The sequence below is a fragment of the Carcharodon carcharias genome, chromosome 16, assembly GCF_017639515.1.
Source record: "Carcharodon carcharias isolate sCarCar2 chromosome 16, sCarCar2.pri, whole genome shotgun sequence".
Taxonomy (NCBI): domain Eukaryota; kingdom Metazoa; phylum Chordata; class Chondrichthyes; order Lamniformes; family Lamnidae; genus Carcharodon; species Carcharodon carcharias.
In genome coordinates, this window is record NC_054482.1 from 54,916,482 (window position 1) to 54,939,719 (window position 23,238).

Consider the following 23,238-nt stretch of genomic DNA (forward strand, 5'->3'; position numbering starts at 1 on the left):
ACCATATCTGCTTTGCTCTTATCTGCTGCTTTCCGGTGGCTGCTGAGTCTGCTTTGCCCCATCCATCCTTCAGATCTCCTCCAGCACCCTTCACTGGACTGTTTTGGCCCAGCACCTCAAACACCAACTGCTACTGCTCCTGATCTTGTGTGCTCAGCAGCTTCCCACAGCTGTTGCTTGAACCAGCTGCCTTATCTGCAAAAATCTGCCAAGTTTACTTTTCATCCTTCGCTGCCAACTTAACTTCACCGCTCATTACACAACATTACAAAGTAGAGCATAGAAATAGGCCATTTTTGTGGTCCGTGCTAGTGTCTATGCTCCAGAAGAGTCACCTCCCACCCTTCTCTTCTAATCCCAGCAACATATTTTTCTATTCCTTTATTTCTCGTCTTTATCCATCTTTGCAAGTCACCTCAACTACTCCCAAGTTCCACATTCTAACCGTTCCCTGGGTATGGAAGTTTCTTCAGAATTTCCTACTGGATTTATTACTATCTTAAAATTATGGCCCCAAGTTCTCAATCTTCCCTGCAAATGGAAATATACTCTCTATATCTGCCTTATCAAACCCCTTCTTAATCTTAGAGACCTCTATCAAGTCATCCCAATGTTCGCTTGTCTGGAGAAAAAAAGCCTCAGCCTCAGTCAGGTATAACTTCTCAGTTCTGGTGTTGGTAAACCTTATTTGCACTGGATATTGGATTGTATGCAAGCACCAAAAGCACACAATCTGGGAGAAATTTATATATTTTCAAAAATAACACCCAAAACCCACAGACTCATGTTGAAGTAAGTTAATAGTTTTAATCTCAACAGTAGTTTCTCAGTGACCTGTGAAATGCAGGTACTCTGAGGTGAGTACATCTGAGCTGAATACAGTCCCAGTTAAGCATTTCATACTTGGTACTAAGAAAGGAACTGAAACCGCCCTATTATGGTAAAAAATAATTAAACTATATGCCTGCGAGAAGCTGGGAGATTGAAAACTCAGGTACTACAGCATCATCATTGGTGGGAGGGTGCAATTATCACATGACACATTTATAATTTTGTCACGTGTAAAAAAAACCTCAATATTAGGGACACAGAATTTTACAGACAGGAAATTCCCTCAGATGCAAGGTTTCAATACATTAACTTAAAAAAATGCATAACAAGTTGCAGTTAGAGGTGATGAACAATTTCTTACTTTGTTTTTCAAGCTTTGCATACCAGGGAATAACTTGAATAGCAAAAGGATTCAAAGGCAGAACAGGAAACTTCCCTACTGGCATTTGAACGTCTGTTACTTTTTCTATAGTTCAGCCTACAAAAACTTTCTCTTGAGAAACACATCAACTGAATTTATTTATATTGCTTGCTTCAATGTCCTTTCCTTATAACCTATTCTATTATTATACACACTTCAGGTGAAAATGGTTTCCCTTACTGACCTAACTTCTAATTCACCAATTTGTTTTTAAACTTGCAAAACCTGGTTTTTAAATACTTTGTCATAATGAACAGTTTTTTCATATTCATTCATGGGATGTCGGCATCCTGGCAAGATCAGTATTTATTGCTCTTTCTTAATTGACTTCGAGAAGATGGTGGTGAGCAGCATCCTTGAATCCCTGCAGTCACACGGTGGTGGTAAGGAGAGAGTTACAGATTTTGACCCAGCAACAGTGAGGGAACAGGGATATAATTCTAAGTCAGGATGGTGTGTGACTTAGAAGGAAACTTGCATGTGGTGGTACTCCTATGTATCTGCTGCTCCAGTTTTTCTCGATTGTAAACGTCATGGATTTAAGAGGTGCGTTGAAGAGGCCTTGACGAGTTGCTGCAGTGCAGTCACAGTGCACCACTGGTGGAGAGACTGAATATTTAAGGTGGTGAATGGGGAGCCAACCAAGTGGGCTACTTTGCCCTAGGCTGTGTTGATCTGCTTGAGTGTTGTTGGAGCTATACTGATCCAGGCAAGTGGAGTATTCCATCACACTCCTGTTGCATGTCTTGTAGATGTTGGACAGGTTTTGAGGAGTCAGGAGATGAGTCATTTATCCCAGAATACACAGCTTCTGACCTGCACTTTGTGCCACAGTATTTTTATGGCTGATCCAGTTAAGTTTCTGGCCACTGGTGACTCTTAGGATTTGATAATGGGGAATTCGGCAATGATAATGCTGTTGACTGTCAATACGATGAAGTTAGACTTACTGGTTGGAGATGGTCATTGCCTGACACTTGTGTGGTGTGAATGTTACTTGCCATTTAGCAGCCCAAGCCTTAATGTTGTCCAGCTCTTTCTGTATGCAGGCACAGATTGCTTAAAAGTCTGAGGAGTTGTGAATGGAAATTAACACTGAGCAATCATCAGTGAATATCCCCATTTCTGACCTTATGATGGAGGAAAGGTCTTTGAAAGAGCAGCTGAAGATGGTTGGGCCTAGGACACTACCCTAAGAAACTTCTGCAGCGGTGTCCTGGGCATCTTCCTTTATGCTAGATATGACGCTGGCCAGGAAAGATTTCCCCTGATTCAGTTTTGGAATTCAGCTCTTTTATCCATATTTGGACCAAGGCCGGAATGAAGTTAGGAGCTGAATTGTCCTCATGAGCAATGTTGAGTAGGTAATTGCAGAGCAAGTGCCACTTGATAGCACTGTCAATTACACTTCCCATAACTTGCAGATGCTTGGGAGTAGACTGATAGGGCCATAATTGACCAGACTGTGCACGGCACATATGTGGGGAATTTTCCACTTTGGCATTTACCTGACACTGTTGTAGCTGCACTGTAACAGCTTGGCCAGGGACACGGCTAGTTCTGGAGCACAAACCTTCAGCACTAAAGCCAGGTAGAGCCCTTTGCCTTTACTATGTCCAGCTTGCTCAAACATTTCTTGATATCACATGGAGTGAATCAAATTGGCTGAAGACTGGCTTCTTTTTTGGTGGAAGAGGTCAAAATGAATAATTCACTTGGAACATCTGGCTGAAGATGCTTCAGCCTCATCTTTTACACTCACATGCTGGGCTTTGCCGTCATGGAGGACAGGGATATTCATGGAGCCTTTCCCTTCCATGAGTTATTTAATTGTTTACCACTGGATGTGGCAGGATGCAGAACATTGATGCTTTGGTTGTGCAATCACTTAGCTCTGTTGTTAGTATGTTGCTTCCACTGTTAAGCATGCACATCATCCTGTATTGTAGCTTCATCAGGCTGTAGCTCATTTTTAGGTATGCCTGGTGCTGCTCCGAGCATGCTCTTGTACTAGGATGGTGATAATGATAGGGTGAGGGATATGCTGGGCTGAGGTTACAGATTGTGGTAGATTGTAGTTCTGCTGCAGTGGCTCAAGCTGCTAGATCTGTGCTGAACCTTTCTCATTCAGCATAGTAGTAGTGCCACACAACACAATGAATGGCATCCTCAGTGAGCAGACAGGATCTTGTCTCCACAAGGACAGTGCAGTCGTCACTCACACCAATAAGCTAATGGACAGTTACAACCGTGACAGGTAGATTGGTGAGGACATGGGCAAGTAGGTTTCCTCCCCACATTTACTGACTCAGCTCCTGCCACAAGCCCTGTCTGCCAGCTCTCTTTTTCAGGACTTAGGAAGCTCAGTTAGCACTGGTGCCATTAAGTTACTTTTGGTGATGGGCATTGAAGTTGCCACTTAGAGTACATCTTGTGCCGCTGCCATCTTTAGTGCTTCTTTCAAGTGGTGTTCAACCTGGAGGAGTACTGATTCATCAGCTGGAGGAGGGCAGTGGGTGGTAATTGTCAGGATGTTTCCTTGCCCATATTTGACCTAATGCCATGAGTCATCATGGGGACTGGAGTCAATTTGAGGACTCCCAGGCTCACTCTGGTTGACTGACAACATGAACAGTGACCCTTTCTTGGTTGTCCACTTATCAATGGTTGTCCTGTTAACATCATTAGCTAAGGGACTCCCAGACACGTCAACATTGATGATTCTCAAGGTCACTCCCTCCCAACTGTATAGCATTGTGCCACCATCTCTGGTGAGCTGTCCTGCTGCTGGGACTGCTCATCGTGTTAGAGGAAGCTGGGACATTGGCCAAGTATGATTTTATGAGTATGACTATATCAAGCTATTGCCTGGCTAGTCTGTGGGACAGCTCTCCCAATTTTGGCACAAGTTCCCAGATGTTTGTAAAGAGGGCTTCGCAGGGTTGACTGAGCTGGGTGTGGCTTTGTCACTTTCTGGTGCCATCCGGTTTTCTTCTTATTTTTCCACAGTGATTGATACTGTGGGTGGCTTGCTAGGCCATTCAGAGGGCAGTTAAGAGTAAATTGCACTTCTGGGAGTCTGGAGTCACAAATAGGCTGGGCCAGGTAAGGATGTGAAAGGAAGTTAGTGAACCCAGATAGGTTTTTAGGATAATCCAGTTCGCACATAGCCACTATTTAAGATACTAACATTTTATTCCACATTTGAGTGTATTTGAATTCCCGAGTTGTCATGATGGAATTTGAACTCATGATTCTGGGTTATTAGTCTTGACCTTTTGGTTTATTAGTCCAGTTATATAACCAATTTGCAGTACCAGTATTTAATTAGAACACCCATTTAACTGGAGCACCTCATCAGTTCCACTTATAACTGCAAAATTATCCACTTGGTTAGCTCAAAACCTTCTTTTCCAAAATCACATAATTTCTGATTTTTTTTCCCCTATTCAATTCAAAAACGGAATAGAAAAAGATATGGCCTACCAGGAAACTCCAAAATAGGTAGTAACATGTAAAATTTTCCTTCTTATGGAACATTTCCATATTTTGACATTTCCGACGTCCAGGTGGCTGCCATCCTTCAGTTATCACAGTACTGTACCTTGAGAACGGACAGCATCAGCACTGTGATAACTGAGCCAGGGCAGCCAGATAGTCAATGTATGGGAGCACTCAGGTGTTGTCAAGGTTTTCAGCTGCAAAAGTAAAGGTACATTAACCACATGCATATCACAAGTGATTCATACTCTAACTTTCTCTAACTGTAGCTCAAAGCGGAGATGAGAAGGTTTTTAAATTTCAAGAAATTGTTTTCTTGAACTGCTCTGCTAACATTTCACTTAGCGCTTTTACTATCTGAATCAGGTTACAATTATCAGTTTAATTCAGGATGTTCAGTGTCACACCACATGGATGGTATGGGAAACAAAATTGGAAAGCTAAAATCTACAAATACCAAAAAACCAAACCTTTTTTACTCCTGATCCCGAGTGCTGATAGCGTTTCTGTGTTCTGCTAAATGATGCATGAGCACCTTAAACAATGAGAACAGCAAGCCAAATCTTGTCCTCAACCATCATTCCCACACATGGACTTTCACATGGAATCTTGACATAATGATCAGGATAAGGGACCGATCATTTAGGACTGAGATGAGGAGAAATTTGTTCACTCAAAGGGTTGTGGTTGCTCCATCACTGAATACATTTAGAGCTGGGATATACAGGTTTTTAGTCTCTCGTGGAATTAAGGGTTATGGGAAGTGGGCAGGAAAATGGAGTTCAAGCCTAAGATCAGCCATGATTGTATTGAATTGCGGAGCAGGCTTAATGTGCCATTTGGTCTACTCCTGTTCCTATTTCTTATGTTCTTATCAGGAGTCAGAGCTATTTCTTTGTCTTCTAAGCCTAGAGGTGCCGAAGCCCCTCTAATGGTCCCCATTAGTGCACTGTCCAGATGAGAACCAATAACTGAAAATGGACCGAGACGGACCTAGTTTCTTTGGATCAGTTCAACATGGTGTGCTGCATTCAACTCACTAAGCAATCATAGGAGGTGGATAATCCATTTCCACATCCTGTTTATAATAAGTATACATGATAGTTAACAGACTTGCCTGAACATTATGAGTACACAACTTCCTATAGGAATATTTAAATGAATGATTTGGACTTAGGAATCAGAAGTATAATTTTAAAATTTGCGGATGACAACAAATTGGGGCTGTCGTTAATTCGGACAAGCGCTGCAACACAATATGGAACAACATTAATAATATTGCAGAAAAGGCATGAATTTGGCAAATTAACTTCCATATAGGTAAGTGCTGGGTAATACATTTTGGTAGGAAAAACAAAGAGACCACATACTCTTTGGAATATAAATGAATAAATGGGGTAGAGGAGCAGAGGGATCGGAGGGTACAAATGCAAATCATGAGAAGTTACATTGAAGGTTAATAAAACCATAATGAAAGCATACAAAGCACCTCACCTCCCTCCCTCAGCTGATGAATCAGTGCACTGGGTGGGGGACTTCATGTCCATCACCATGAGTGGCTCAGTAGCACCATTACTGACCAAGCAAGCCAAGTCCCAAATGATATAGCTGCTAGACTGGATCTGTGGCAGGTGGTGAGGGAACTAAAAAGCGGAAAAAACATACTTGAACTCATCCCCACCAACCTGCCTGCAGCAAGTGGTAGACAGAGCTAAGCAATTCCAGAACCAACGGATCAGATCTAAGCTCTGCAATCCTGCCACATCCAGTCATGAATGGTAGTGAACAATTAAACAACTCACTGGAGGAGGAAGCTCCACAAATATCCCCATCCTCAATGATAGGGGAGCCCAGCACATGAGTGCAAAAGATAAGGCTGATGCATTTGCAACAATCTTCAGCCAGAAGTGCCAAGTGGATGATCCATTTCGACCTCCCCAGCATCACAGATGCCAGTCTTCAGCCAATTTGGTTCACTCCACATGATATCAAGAAACAGCTGAAGGCACTGCAAAGGCTATGGGCCTGATAATATTTCAGAAATAGTACTGAAGACTTATGCTCCAGGACTTACTGCACCCCTAGCCAAGCTGTTCCAGTACAGCTAAAACACTGGCGTCTACTCAGCAATGTGGAAAATTGCTAAGGTATATCCTGTACACAAAAAGCAAGACAAATCCAACACAGCCAATTACAGCCCCATCAGTCTACTCTCTATCATCAGTAAAGTGATGGAAGGGATCACCAACAGTGCTATCAAGCAGCACTTGCTTAGCAATAACCTGATCACTTATGTTCAGTTTGGGTCAGCCAGGGTCACTCAGTTTCTGACCTCATTATAGCCTTAGTTCAAACATGGACATAACAGCTGAACTCCAGAGTTGAGGTGAGTGTCACTGCCTTTGACATCAAGGCAGCATTTGACCGAGAGTGGCATCAAGAAGCCCTAGCAAAACTGGAGTCAATGAAAATCAGGGGGAAAACTTTCTGCTGGTTGGAGTTATACTTAGCACTAAGGAAGATGGTTGTGGTTGTTGGGAGGTCAATCATCTCAATTTCAGGACATCGCTGCAGGGTAGTGTCCTAGGCTCAACAATCTTTAACTGCTTCATCAATGACCTTCCTTCCATCATAAGATCAGAAGTGGGGATGTTTGCTGATGATTGCACAATGTTCAGCACCATTCACGACTCCTCAGATACTGAAGCAGTCCATTCCAAATGCAGCAAGACCAGAACAACATCCAGGCTTGGGCTGACAAGTGGCAAGTAGCATTCACGCCACAAAAGGGTGCCGGGCAACGACCATCTCCAACAAGAGAGAATCTAACCATCGTCCTTTGACATTCAATGGCATTACCATCACTTAATTCCCCCAATATCAACATCCTGATACAAGGTCCTCCAATATTACAGATCATCTGAAGTAAAATTAATTCTGCACCTTTTCACTGTCTCTTGCCCAAGAGCTGGGATATTGCCAGATGAGGAATAAATGCTGGCCTATCCAGTGATGCTCACATCCCTTAAATTAATAATAAAAGAGGAATGATTTGAAAAGCAGCAAAAATAGTTTAAACTTGCATACAACATTGATTACAACAGATCTGGTCTCAATATTATAAAAAGGATATGGAGGCACTGGAAGAGACGCAAAAAAATTTTACTGGAATGATACCAGGACTGAGAGGATATGGCTGTCAGGAAAGATTGAACAGGCTGTTATGGGTATTTTCTCTCAAAAAGAGAAGACTGATGGGTGACTTGATTCAGGGCTTTAAGATTAAGAAACTGTTTGATATGGCAGACGTGGAGATGTTATTTCCACTCATGGAGGAAGCTCAAAAATAAAATAGTCAGTAATAAATCCAATAGGGAATTCAAGAGGAACTCCCTTATTCAGAGTGGTTAGAATGTGGAACTCACAACTACAAAGAGTAGTTGAGGTGATTGGCATAGGTGCATTTAAGGTGAAGCTAGATAAATATCAGGGAGAAGGGAATAGAAGAATCTGTTGATGGGGTTAGATGAAGAAAGGTGGGAGGAGGCTCAAGTGGAAAATAAACAATTCGTGGACCTGACAGGTGGAATGACCTGTTTCTGTGCTATAAATACTATGTCATATTGTTGATGTGGAATGAATAGTGACACTCTATGGTCATTTCTGGAAACAATTCTTTTCATTGTCTCTATACCTGTAAACTACAAATACAAGACATAGGCATTGTTCCTATATTCACCCAAAATATCAGGGGTAGCCGAGGAGGAAAAGGGCCACAGCTGGCCTGATACAAGATCCTCTCAATATCACAGATCATCTGAAATAAAACTAATTCTGCACCTTTTCACTGTCCCTTGCCCAAGAGCTGGAATATTTACAGAGGATGTTAAAAAAAACGTCAAAGCAGTTTAGATTGTAAAAAAATGTTCTACATCCAACGCAAAAGACATTTCCTGTTGGTTTTGAGCAGTTTCACTTTCAGCAGCCCATATGTTTTAAGTCACTTTACCGAACCAACCATTAAAGGTAAAATGTACCACATCTGAATGTAGCTTGTGGTATGCAAACTGGTTGGCGTGCAGTCAAGTTTATAAACACTACACTGTGACCTACATACAGCACTTCATTTTCATCAGCTGCTTTATTGGTCAACGTCCTAATTGTTTTGAAATTTCATAGACAAACATGACTTAAATAGGTGTGAATACTACAACACTCACCTACCTACGCAGTTTCTACTTTTCTTTTCCTTTTACAGGTTCTGGCTCTATGTGTACTGCCTGGAGATACTGACTGACATATAGGCCCGGAATTTCACGGAGTCGAATGAGTGCCAAGCATTCATACTGAGCCCAGGTAGAGAACCAGATGTCTGGCCATCTATTTCTGCTGATACAGTTCCTAGGGGGTCTTATTATACTTGACTGAGCTCCAAGACTCACAAATGCAATAACTCAGTTGGGCTCTGTTTGGACAAACTGGAGTGCTTACAATGCTTGACTGACATCTCTATTCTGTGATCTCTTTTGTCAATGTGTATATGTTTATTTGGGCAAGATTAAGAGGTGTGAAGTGGGTAAAGCCTCTGTTACTGATAAACAGGTAATGGCCCTGTTTAATTGACACTTTATGGAGTTGCAGGAACAGCAGTCTTTTCAAAGCAGATTTCTGAATGGGTGTTTTCTTTTCCTCAGCATTTCAACACTCGTCACTGTTATAATATGGCTCATTGGTTCTGTACATACTGCATACTGGGTGAACGGACATGGGAGTTGGCATGGAGGCCATTGAGGGGGGTGGTGAATGAAAGTTATGGGGGTCCTGAAAGGGGGGCATGAGAGTGCATGAGCAGTGACGGTTAGAGGGCCTAACAGCCTTTAACACAATTCGGATGAAGTTCCAGAGAACTGAGATAGACTTTCGAACCTGCCTGTCTCAGCACTTGCCCAACCTGTGGCCACCCACAATCTGCTTCCGGGACCAACTCTCTCCCACGCCCACCACCCCAGAGCGAAGATTGTACGTAACAGTCCTTTAAACCAAGTTGGGTCTGCCGAGTCAGGAAGTTTCTCCCAACTCGATTCCCTGCCTCAGTAGTGAAAATCTGGCCCTTAGATTTAAATCTCACCAGCTGTTGATAGTGGCACTCAACCTTCATCCAAATTTGGCCAATCTTGTTGAGTTATTGGTTACAGCACAGATGCCCCTAGAAAAAACAGTTAACGCTTTAATTTTGTTAAACCTATCACATATAATACAAACTTACCTCAGTTATCCAGCAAGTAAGTGCATTTCTTGGTAGAGTTGTCAGTCATACAGCTGGAACTAGATTTAGGGCCTTCACTCTCTGCAGTGATTGGTTTTCTCCTATCCAGTAAAGATTAGCAGTTAATACCTTGCTTAAATCTGCAAGTCTAGTTTCAGCAGAGGACAGAATTGGAATTGGCTACAATGCTTCTGTCATTGAATTGCCTGCATACAAGGTTCACCCAAACCACTTCAACAACTTGCTGGGGGTGGCCTACTGTTTGTAAAACAACCAAAAATAAATTAGAGATGAGGAGAGAAAATTGGGGTTAAAATCTATATAAATTGCAGAATTACATAGCATTGAAAGTGGATGGTAAAATTGACCAATATACATTGTATTTCCAGTTTAATCTTATTTGTTCTCTTATTTAAAATGCTGGAGCTATGAGAAGCTTCCAGAATGAGTTTTTGTGAAAGAAGGCAAGGGAAATAATTTGTCTTGAACAGCTATTCCACACAAGCAGAGAGTAGGCAAGGACCAGGGATGTAACAGTGTGCATGCTGACTGTGTGGAGTGGGTTTAAATGGATTGTACAAGCGAAAGATAATTAAATAAGAAAAGTGGTGAAAATAGGCAGAAAAGTGAGGACAATTAGTTTGGCCTGAACTGGAATGAGGCATTTAAATATAGTTGACTTGCAATTAGTTTCAGTCTTTTTGAGTTTGAGACCATTTTTTATGGCAGTGAAAACACACATTGTGCAGAACTTTCACAATGTGGCAGTTCTTAAAAACTGAGCATCCAGAAAACCCACGGGTGCAAGAGGTGCATCCAGGTGGCCTCGTTTGAGTTCAAAGTTACTGAGCTTGACAAACTGTGCACCTAAACCACACACTGCAATGGATTCCCAACCAACAGCAAGAAGGATAGTGAGGCAGAGCAAAAAAAGTATCGAACCATTTCATTTTCCAAGGTAGATGGGAAGAGATGCAGAGTCAGGTAGAGATAATACAAAAAAATCCTGAGGGGGCTGCAGCAGTCTGATGAGTGTATAGGCTGGATCCCAATTAGCCAGGAAAAAAAAAATGGCAACTCAGGAATGGGAAACCACAAGAAACATCATTCCACCTTGCAGCAATGGTTAATCATGGGGAGGAATTAAGCACAGGAAAGGTAATGGGGTATTTGATAATGAGAGGAGTATGAAATCAGTTCTGTAATATGAGTCACGATAGGTGCCTTGTATTCCAGATCCCAGGGTAAGAGATATAATGGAGTGTTCGCAGAAATTCTTAGATGGGGGTTTCAGCTAGAACTTGAGGTTTGTGTCAGAACCAACAATATTGGAAAGAATAAGATTCAGGTCTGGCAAAAGCACCTGGAGGAGTCAGGAGGTAGATGAAGTACAGGATCTCAAAAGGTAATAACCTAAGAATTACCATTAATGTGAAGCACTACCTAGGACAGGAACAACAAATGAGGGAGTGAAGGATTCATACCCTTGAGGCATCATCACCATATCTGGAGTAGGGAGTGTGCACTGAGGGGCAGTCTATACTTGAGCAAAGCTGAGCCCAATATACTTAGTAACTGGAGTTTTGGAGTGGGTTTAAATTAATATAGCAAGTTAAAACAAAGTTTAAAAAAGAGTAAAATGGACTACTTGGAAGGAAAGGTTAAACATTAAATGAGGACATGGAAAAGGAATGAAGAGGAAAAAGTTACAAAACCACAGGAAATCCGAATTAAATGGATGTATACTAATGCATAAAGTGCAGAAGCAAAATTTAAAAATCAGAAGCGAGTATAACAAAAAATGATGACATGGCTTCGGTTGTTTCAGGAAAAGGAATTAAATATACCCGAGGATAACATAAAACCTTCTAGGAAGGAAGAAAGGGAGGAAAGGTGGCCAAGAATTTTAAGTAATATCATAGCACTAGGCTGTAAAGAAAGAATCTTAATTTATATAATATTTTTCACGACATCTCAAAAACACTTCAGATCCAAGGAAGTACTTTTGAAGCATAATTGCTGTTATGATGTAGGAAATGTGGCAGACAATTTGTACAGAGCAGAAAGCTCCCACTAGCACTGCTAAAAGTCATGAGGAGCAAGTGGATGTCAAAAATCAAAGATCTGGGAAACGGCTACCATAATTATATTAGGCTCACTACAAGAATGGAATAATGGGGGTGGGAAAGTCATACCAAGGGTATGTGACTGGAAAAAATAAATTATCACATGATAAAATGAAGGAAAAATGGAAAACTGAACCAAAGATCTGAAATTAGAAATATTTAAACAGAAAATGGAAAGAGTGTAAGTACATTCAGAAAGACAAAAAGGGCATATTATTGAAGGCTGGGGTTTCAAGGATGAACAGAAAGACTAACTCAAATTTGAAACCGCATAATAATGAGAAAATCAGGGCAAATATAAAAAAGACTATATAGATAGAAAAACAAAGGTTAAGAGTGATGAAAAAATACAAAAACTAGTTTCTATTTGCTAATTTAAAACATGTTTAAAAGTAAGATTAGGACCAATTAGAAATGAAGGAAGCACATGTCATGGAGTGCTAGGCATTGGCAGAAAAAGTAGTAAGTACTTCATCTCAGTTTTCACAGAGAGATTAGACGTTGAGATTACAGAACCATTAAATACAGATGTAAAATAATTAGTGGAAAAAGAGTGACTATAGTAAAGAAGTTACTGAACTTTGAGGGTGACACATCACCAGAACCTGATTGTTTTTCAGATACCTTCCCTGGATGGAAACTGAGGCTGTAATTATATTTTCTGAAATTCCATTGACATAAAAATTGGACTACAACACTAGAGGATGATAAATGACATTCCTTTCTTCAAGAGAGGAGACAGTTACTTTTACTTCAGTAGTTGGTAAACTATTAAATTAAAGTCTACAACAGGACAAAATTTACTAAATAGTTGGAGAAACTTGAACTATGAGGACCAGTCAGCATAGATTTCTAAAGGGCAGGTTATTCTTTATCAACTGCATAGAATTCTTTGTGAATATACAAAGCAAATATAGTGACTATGATTTGTATAAATTTTCAAAAAAGTATTTAATAATGTATCTCAAGAGAAACATATGGCAAATACATGAACTTAAGGGGAATGTAAACAAATGAATAGAGAGGGATGTTCCAGACCAGAAATCAAAGGACAGAAGTAGAAAGGAAGTTTTTCAGGACAGAAAGGCATGGTGAATGGTGCTCCACAGGGGTCCAGTTTGGGGGTTTTATTAATTTATAAATAGAATAATTCAGAATTGATGGAACAATATTGAAATTTCCTGATATCGCTGAATTAGGGAGGGAGGCAAATATTGAAAGGCTGCTGCAAGGCACAGATAGGCCAGCAGGATGGGCAGATGGATGGCAGGTGAAGAACATTGTGGAAAAACAGGACCTAATAGGTTTTGGAAAGAGAAAGACTAATTGGCTTTTGCAGGAAAGAACACCAGCACAGACGAGATGGACCTAATGTTTACGTGCTATTGCATTCCAACATTCTTTGATAACCAGTAACTTTGGATAGTTTACAATGTAGCTCAGATTTCCAACAACTTTCTTTTGAAAGCATTTAATCTATAGTTTAGTTAATTCAACAGTCCCAAATATGAGGAACCACAAAATGTTCTCAGTGGGATCCGGAAATAGAAAACCATCAGCTTCAATTCAATTTTTAAAACCCTCAAGGCTTTGGCACAACTTATTTGAAATAAATTGAAAAATGCTACATACTATTCACGGGACATGAATTTGTGCAAATATATTCCTTCTCCAGCACTCAGTAATAGTAGCTAATTGAATTTTCCATCCAAGTCTTATGACTTGATATAATTGATGTAAAAACCAACTGTATATTTGGCTCTGTTGCAAAAAGACTTAAGCGAAGTCTGCAGGCATCATGTTAGCCAGACAGCTGGACTTGTTTTCCTTCTGTGGAGTGACATTCTGTCTGTATTATGTAATTTCATCTGCAACGTCTTAAAACCTATCATTGACAACCTCAGGTCCAGGACAAGGGAAAAGGAAAACTAAAATCAGCCAGGGTTTCTGCCCTTTATTAGTATTAGTTAGTACTCTTATTGGACTTGGCTACAACTTCTCTCCAGCAGTCAAATTGCCTGGAATACGCAGTCACAAATGGAGGGTGGTCATTTGGGTGAGGCAGCAGAAAGCTGATGGTGCCTGAGTCAAGGATTCCAGCAAACCATCTGGAAGTGTGCTTGTGTGAGAAAAAAGGAGACAAGCATTGAGTTTAGTTATGAGACCTCCCACAGTTAAACGGCATGTCAAAACTCCGAGCTCAATGCCACAAATAAGTAATGGCACTCATGGATGTTATTGCTGAACACTAAGTGCCTGTCCAAGAAAAGGAGGCAAAATCTTTGGGTGAGGCAAACAGAGGAGAGGGAGAGGAGAATGAACTCCCAAGAAAAATAAAACCAGCAGTCCGGCATGTTGCACCAACATTCACACCCGGTATACCTCCCACACCACAGACTTCTTGTTCTGAGCTCATTATGGGGAAAGCGGACATAAGTGGAAGAAATTTCCAGATTCAAGGAAAATTGGAAAAGAAGTTCACCTTCAGAAGCTTATGCTCTTACAGAAGGATGCAAAGGCCCAGCAGCAGATTGTCTGTGCAACTTATTGACCACAAATGATATAAGGAAGGGAGACCAACTAAAAGGAAAAGAACAAGAGCAGACTAACTCTTTTTTTTTAATTCATTCATGGGATATAGGCACCACTGGCTAGGCCAGCATTTGTTGCCCATCCCTAATTGCCGTTGAGAAGGTGGAGGTAAGCTGCCTCTTGAACTGCTACAGCCCATCTATGCAGGTAAATCCACAGTGCAGTTAGGAAGTGAGCTCCAAGAACTTAACCCAGTAACAGTGAAGGAATAGTTCCAAGTCAGGATGAGGTTGGTGTGTGACTTGGAGAGGAACTTACAGATGATGGTGTTCCCATGCATCTGCTGCCCTTGTCCTGCAAGATAGTAGCAGTCGTGCATTTGGGAGGTGCCATTAAAGAAGCCTTGGTGAGTTGCTGTAGTGCATCTTGTAGTTGGTACACACTGCCCAAGCCCGAATGTTGCCCAGGTCTTGCTACATGAGGACACAAATGCTTTATTACCTGAGGAATTGCAAATGGAAGCGAACATTGTACAGTCAGTGAACATCCCCACTTCTGACCTTTTGATGGAGGGGAGTCATTGATGAAGTAGATGAAGATAGTTGGGCCTTGAACAAGACCCTGAGGAACTCCTGCAGCAAAGGCCTGGTGCTGTGATACTGATTTCCAATGACCATGACTATCTTCCTTTGTACTGCACACGAATCCTGCCAATGGAGAGAGTTTTCTTCAATTTCCAGTGACTTCAGTTTTTACTAGGGCTCCTAGATACCACATCGATCAAATGCAGCTTTGATGTCAATGGCAGTCACTCTCACCTCACCTCTCCTCTGGAATTCAACTCTTTCGTCCGTGCTTGGACTAAGACTGTAATGAAGTTTGGCACTGAGTGTCGAAACACCATCCGAGTACTGATGAGTAAATGCTGTTTGATAGCATGTTGACAATACATCTTTTCACCTTGTTAATATCAAGAATAGATTTATTGTGGGGTAGGGGAGGTGGAACATGGTAATTGGCTGGGTTGGATTTGTCTTGCTTTTTGTGGACAGGACATATCTGGGCAATTTTCCATATTGTAGGGAAGATGTAAGTGTTGTGACCTGACTGGAACCGCTTGGCTAAGGGCGTGACTATTTCTAGAGCACAAGTCTTCAGCACTACAGCCAGAGTCTTGTTGGAGCCCACAGCCTCTGCCATATCCAGTGCTCTCAGCCATGACTTGATATTACGCAGAATAAATCAAATTGACTGAAGACTGGCATCTGTGATGCTGGGACCTAAGGAGGAGGCTGAGATGGATCATCCACTTGGCACTTTTGACTGAAGATGGTTGCAAATGCTTCAGCCTTATCTTTTGCACTGACGTGCTGGGCTCTCCCATCATTTGAGGATGGGGCTGTTCACGAATCGATGCAGAAGAACTGCAGAGCTTTAATCTGATCCATTGGTTGTGGGGTCATGTAGCTCTATCAATCACATGCTGCCATCACTTTATAATATGCACATATTCCTGAGGCGTAGCTTCACCAGATTGGCACCTCTGTTGCCACTCCTAGTATGCTCTCTACAATTCTCATTTCACCATCAAGCCAGGGGACCAATCCTGGTTATGGGCGAGCGTAGGCTATACTGGACCATGAGGTTACAGAATACAGTTCTGTTGCTGATGGCCCACGTTGCCTCATGGAGGCCCAGTTTTGAGCTGCTAGACCTGTGCTGAATCTATGCATTTAGCAGGTGGTAATGGCAGACAACACACTGGAGGGTGTTCCCAGTGTAAAGACAGGAGTTCGTCCCCGCAAGAACAGTGCTGTGGTCACTCCTACCAATATGGCCATGGACAGATGCATCTGCAACAGGTAGATTGGTGAGGACGAGGGCAGATAGTTTTTCTCTGTCCCCTTGGGTTGACCCTCTCATCATCTGAGGCAAGCCCTGTCTGCCAGCTCTCTTTTTCAGGACTCAGCGAGTATCGTTGAGCCACTTTTGGTGAAGTCCCCACCCAAAGTACATCCTGTACTCTTGCCACCTTCAGTGCTTCTTTCAATTGGTGTTCAACCTGGAGGAGTACTGATTCATCAGCTGGAGGGGGCTAATAGGTGGCAATCAATTATCAGAATGTTTACCTGCCCATATTTGATGCCATGAAACATCATGGGAGCTAGAATCAATGTTAAGGACTCTCAGGCTTACTCCATTTGTTGCTAACATGAACAGTGCCCCTTTCTTGGTTATCCGATTAACATCAATAGTCAAGGGACGTGCAGACAAGAAACTTGCTCCTCAACCTCTGCTGATGCCATTTTAAAAGGCACCCATTAACCCAAGTGATGCAGAACAATGTGAAGTCTTGCATTCCTTTCCACCACTCAGCACTTGCCCATAGCAGCATGACCACTGATCCCACCATCTGAAGGAACAAAAATGCAGATAGATGTCCAACTATAGTGCAGAATTACATAGAATATAAAGCGCAGAATCAGGTCATTCAATCCAACTAATACTCCACATGCTTCTCCAACTGCCTCACATCAGTCTGTCACCATGTCTGTTTTTACTTTATTCTCACGTACTTGTCTAGTTTCCTTTTGAAAACATCTAAGTGATCTGTCTCAACCACTTCCTGTAGTAGTGAGTTCCATATTCTTACCATTCTCTAACAGGTAAAGACATTTCTCCTGTATCAACCATGACTCAGTTGGTAGCACATGTACCTCTGAGTCACAAGGTTCCAATTTCAAGCCCTACCCTAAGGCTTAAGTGCAAAAATCAAGACCGATACTCCAATGTAGTACTGAGGGAGTGCTATAGCATCAGCAGAGGTTGAGGAGCAATTGTCAGAAGTGCCATCTTTTGGATGAGATGTTAAACCAGTGGTTCACAAGCCCCACTGGGGTCACAGAGGTTACATTTGGGATTGCGAGCAATTCTCCGTTCCTCTGAGGTAGCAAAGGTGACTGTGGAGAGAAGTCGGCCAGTATGGAGGCACTGATGGGACAGTCATGGCCACACTGAATCATTTCTGCCGAACGGCATAGGCAGCCGGTGAGCCCAAGTGTTCGCTGACTTCAGAAAATACTTCTAGCGGTGAGTTCAAGTGCTCCCCAGATGTTTGTGTGCTAACTGGTGCAGCTGGAGGCTGGCAAGTGTAACTCAATTGCTGCCTGAATACAGGAAAATCTGGGAGGTTGTGTGGCTGATCCAGGAAGGTGAGTGGTGCCTTCAAACTTGACTGTGTTTCTGTTCCTATCTGCCTGTTGTAAAGCCTGTTTACCCCAGGGTAGCAACTCCGCTTCACAGATACCAGAAGCTGCGGGTTGGGGGGGGGGGGGGGGGGGGGGGGGGGGGGCAGAAGGGCTGGTGTGTGAGTGGAGGGGGGGTTGGCAAGAGGGGCTGTAAGTGTGCGAGTGGGAGTGAGAGGAATTAGGAAGAGGGGCTGTTGAGTGAGTGAGTGGGGGAGGAGGGGGACTGGTGTGTCTATCTTTGTAGGGAAGAGGGGCATGTGTGCGCACATGTATGTAATGGGGGAGAGGGGCTGATTACAATGTGTCTGCGGAGGTGGGGGGGGGTGAAGAAGAGGGGCTTCACTAAGTCTTCTGTCACTAGGAATATGGAGGACTTGGCTAAAGCCTATGACTTCATAAATAATAACATTTTTACGAAGTGTTTTAAAACACAGATTTTTATATTTATGTGATCTATTATTAGATGTTGATCTAGAATACACATATAATTATATACTGAAAGTTAGAGTGCTGCTTTATTGCCGTTTTGCTTTTACTGGAACCTGGGGTCATTTAATTTTCAAGTGTTAAAATAGGGTCACATTGGAATAGTTTGGGTATCGCTGCGTTAAACAAGGCCCCCATCTTCCTGCTCCTGTAGACGTAAATGATACCATGGCACTATTTCAAAGAAGAGCAAGGGAGTTATCTTGGGTGCCCTGGCCAATACTTATCCCTTGAACAACATCAGAAAAACAGAATATTTGCTCATTATCACATTGCAGAGTACAATTAGCTGCCATGTTTCCTACATGACAACAGTGACTACACTTCAAAAGTACTTCATTGGTTGCAAGCGCATCGAGATGGTCGGTGGTCATGAAAGGTGCAATATAAATGCACATCTTTCTTTCCTTTTACTCATTTCCCTATTGGATTTATCAGTAAATATCTTAAATTTTAAATGGGCCCCAGTTTTGGATTCTCCCAGAAGTAGAAACATTCTGTCCATATCTATCCTGTTTAACCTATTCATAATTTTAATGTATGGGGCATTAAGGGTTACTTACCACCGAAAATAAACAAACATACAATAAACCTAAAAACTCATGAATATAAATATTAAGCTTTTCATCTTTAATCGATTTATTATAAATCAAGATGAAGGGTAAAGGCTTATAATGCAGGAAACTTCCAAGCTGAAAATAGTGGAAAACATGCAAAGAGGTAAATCTGAAAGCAGTGATATAGATTATGCTTGGCTTAGATTCAAATACTCTATGAAGCTGTAATTGACCTTTTAATTTTCACATTTTGATATTATACAGTAAACTTGAAAAATCTCACAACTAAGAGATCTGTAAGTAAAAAACTAGTGCCTTAACTATGGAAGAATGCACACGAGGTAAAGAGAGGGTGGGGGGGAGAAACACTAAAAACCCATTACTGCAAACTGTAACAGTACTCAGCTTTCAGCTGGCTGGATAAAAATGGAAAAAGCTGGAAATACTCAGCAGGTCAGGCAGCATGGATAGAGAGAAAAACAGGCTTAAGACAACAGGTCGATGACCTTTCATGATGAAAAGTCACAGGCCTCAAAAGCTAACTATTTCTCAGTTTTAAGTAAGTCAGCCTGAGAAATGCAGTGTTTATACTTGGGCTTCAGAGTCAAAACAAATATGGCAGATAGATGCAGTCAATATTTAACGATAAAAGTGCCCACAGTCATTGATGTTGTACAAACCAAATGGCTGTGACAAAAGCACAATGGAAGAATTTACAAGTCAGTACAGTTGATAAGCAAATTAGAACATTTCTGCAGATCATCAGCTCCCTACTTTGCACCAGCCCAGGCCACTCCACCCCCACCCACTCCATTTCTCTGTTAAAGGTGCAGACTGTCACACAGGATCACAATTCTGTTGGTGTTAGCTGCACTCCAGCACTTTGGCCAAGTGACTAAACCTCATGCGAGAGCCTAAACAGCAAGTGCCAACAGGCGACTTAACCACAGAGACATCACGGCTGAGCCCAATATCCAGTTGTGACACTAGACAGTGATTAAGAGCATGGATTCCAGCTAATTTTCCCCATTTGACCCAGGGCTCTGATGTCACTTCAGCTGAGATCAGTTAACTCAACCTGGACAAGTGATTGAGCCGAGTCAAATATATTTAAAACAATAATTTTTAAAATCTTCATCATTAACTAAAAGCAGCATCCAAATTGTAATTCTTCTGAATTATGCAAAAACAAAATCAATGTAGCCACAACGTTTAAACCACAAATAGTACTTACGGTATTTGTTTAACCCTCTGAGGACCAGAAATATTTTTACATGCAAAGACTTCAATATTATTCCCAGATCTGGGAGGGTTCTCCAGCATGTCTCCTGCACCCCTAGATAGAACACAAGATTATTTTGAGTACTTATTGTTCATATTCCAAACTCTATCCAACAATCCACTCACCCATGTAATCAATTCACTATGCTCCTCTGAATTTTCCTTAACCTTCTCAAGATCCAAACATGCAAACCCACATGTCCTTCCCCTTGAGTAGTTATTAAATCAAAACTTATTACAAAGTCTCTGACCAAACCCAATTTTTCCAAGTACCTCCTTGAAAAGGAGGTGAAAAGCTCCTTATGCCCTGTAAGTCTTCTATTTCCCTTAATATCTGCAGATGTATCCAAACCTTTTCTCTTCACAGGCCACTCAAATGCTTACCATGAGGTCATAGGTTAGTCTACACAAAGTTATTTTTTTATTATCCTAAAAACACAGGGCAATTTTTTATGAGTATGGCCCTAGATTTCTTAGTCTTCCCCTGCTTCTGTCAAATTCCTTCTCCCTCAACTCTCAGTTTAAGGCAGCATCTTTCTCACCTACCAAATTCCATGCCTGAACTATTTACTTTCAACTCCATTTCATGCTGATATTCTCCACGCCCTACCAACCTTCCAAATTTCACTGACCTTCCCTAGTTTAGCATACACATCATTCCCCCCTCAGCCACAATCTGTGTCTTATCTCCTCTAGCTCCAACAATTAAACATTGCATCAGCTGTAAGGAGGTTGGAGCCAGGAGCTATGTTGAGGATATAGAGAGGAGCTGATAGCCGTACCACATAATTGAGGGCCACATCTAGCCCAAAGGCTGTAGTAATATGCGGCAAGACCTGGACAACATTTAGGCTTGGGCTGATAAGTGACAAGTAATATTCATGCCACACAAATGCCAGGTAATGACCATCTCCAACTAGTGGAAATCTAACCATCATCCTTTGACATTCAATGGCATTACCATTACTGAATCCCGCACTATCAATATCCTGGGGGGGTTTTCATTGACCAGGAACTGAACTGGACCAGCCATATAAATGTTGTGGCTACAAGAGCAGGTCAGAGGTGAGTAACTCACATAGTGACATCCAAAAGCTTGTCCATGATATACAAGACACAAGTAAGGAGTATGATGGAATACTCTCCACTCACCTAGATGAGTGCAGCTCCAGCAACACTCACAAAGATGAACACTTTCCAGGAAATAGCAGCCGGCTTGATCAGCACCCCATCCACCAACTTCTCCCCACTACCGGTGAATAATGGCAACAGTGTGCACTATATACAATAGACATTGCAGCAACTCAACACAGCTCCTTCGACAGCACCTTCCAAACCCAAGATCTAGAGGGACAAGGGCAGCAGACATATGGGACCACCAGCTCCTGCAACTTCCCCTCCAAGCCACGCACCACACTGACTTGGAACTGTATCACCGTTCCTTCACTGTCACTGGTTCAAAATCCATGGAACTCCCACTCTAACAGCACTGTGGGTGTACCTACACCACATGGACTGTGGCAGTTTAATGCTGCAGCTGACTGCCACCTTCTCAAGGGAAATTAGGGATGGGCAATAAATGCTGGCCTAGCCAGCGACACTCACATCCCATGAAAGAATAAAGAATGTCAGGACAGTAGTAGTTTACTGGCTTCTCTATTATTCTTTTCTTATACTCTTTTCAACCTGTGTCTTGACCCCTTACCAAAGTTTCTCAATTTCATATTGAAAAAAATGTAATGCCTGGTCTCCCATTCTCCACCCTCAGTGAACATCAGCTCATTCAAAACTCCGCTTCCTATCTCCCATCTCCACTCAGCACCCCTGGCTATGCTGACCTGCACAGAATGGTTCCTAGTTCTGAAATCTCAAGTTGTAAAAATTTTCATCCACATGTTTAAATTCGTTTACAGCTATGCCTCTCACTATCACTGTAACCTCTTCCAGACTTACAACCATTTCCTGAACTCTCTGTTCCTCCGAGGGTTTCTGTGGATCATTATTTCCTTTACCCCTCCACCAACACCAGTGCCTTCAGCCGTTTTAAGCTACTGAATTCCCTCTCTAGACACTTCTGCCTCTTCACTTTCCCTTCTTCCACCAGGGTCCTCCTGAAAGTCTCCCTTTCTGATCAAGCTTTTGGTCACTCCTCCTAATATCATATTTGTATTGGCATCCATCTTTGTATGATTATGCCTCTCTAATGTTTATGCCCTGTAATGTTTATCTACTTTATCATATAAATGCAAGTCAATGTTGTTGATTAGAATTCAACAGTTTATTAAGGAAATATATATATATGTTGGATGAAGAATTGCCAAGAGGTTAGGTACGCCTCTTTTCAATATTACCGTCTTAAGCTGAAGCAGACTGTCCACAACCCATGTGTAATATCTAACCCCGAGATGAGCTTCCACTCCATTACAACTCCCATTTCTGTAACTACACCCAACTCCACCCCTACCTCAGCTCATCTGCTGCTGAAACGCTCATCCAACCCTCTCTTGACTAGCCTGTCTTCCAGCTTCTATAGAGTTCACCCAAAACACGACAGCCTGTGTCCTAACTCATACCGAGTCCTGTTCGCCCATCACTCTTGCTTGCTGACCTACTTTGGCTTCCAGTTCCATGCTCAATTTTAAAATTCTCATCCTTGTTTTCAGATATTTCCAAGCACGACCTTTGTTCACTGGAAACAATATGGATCTGGGCCTCCCCACCCCTATCTCATTCTGAGATCTCTGCATTCCTCCAATACTGCCTGCTGGGGCATCTCTGATTTTAATCATTCCACCACTGGCAGCCTTGCTTTCAGTTGCCAAGGCCAAAAGCTGTGGAATTACCTCCCCAAACCTCTCCCCTACTTTAGGATGCTTCTAAAAACCTACCTCTTTGATCAGGCTTTTGGTCATCTGTCCTAATATCTCCTTATATGGCTCATTGCCAGCATTTTGCTTGCTCATGTCCTGTGAAATGCCTTGGGATGGTT

General features: G+C 42.0%; 1 protein-coding gene across 1 annotated transcript in view; it reads right to left on the reverse strand.

The window, feature by feature from the left end:
• Positions 1 to 21,486, reverse strand: part of jak1 (Janus kinase 1) — a 159,648-nt gene extending 138,162 nt beyond the window's left edge. The window contains exons 1-2 of the mRNA XM_041207570.1: positions 21,402 to 21,486; positions 20,203 to 20,304 (exon numbers count right to left, since the gene is read on the reverse strand). The gene's annotated coding sequence lies outside the window, so the exon portion shown is untranslated. The remainder of the gene's footprint in view (positions 1 to 20,202; positions 20,305 to 21,401) is intronic.
• Between the last annotated feature and the right edge of the window lie 1,752 nt (positions 21,487 to 23,238).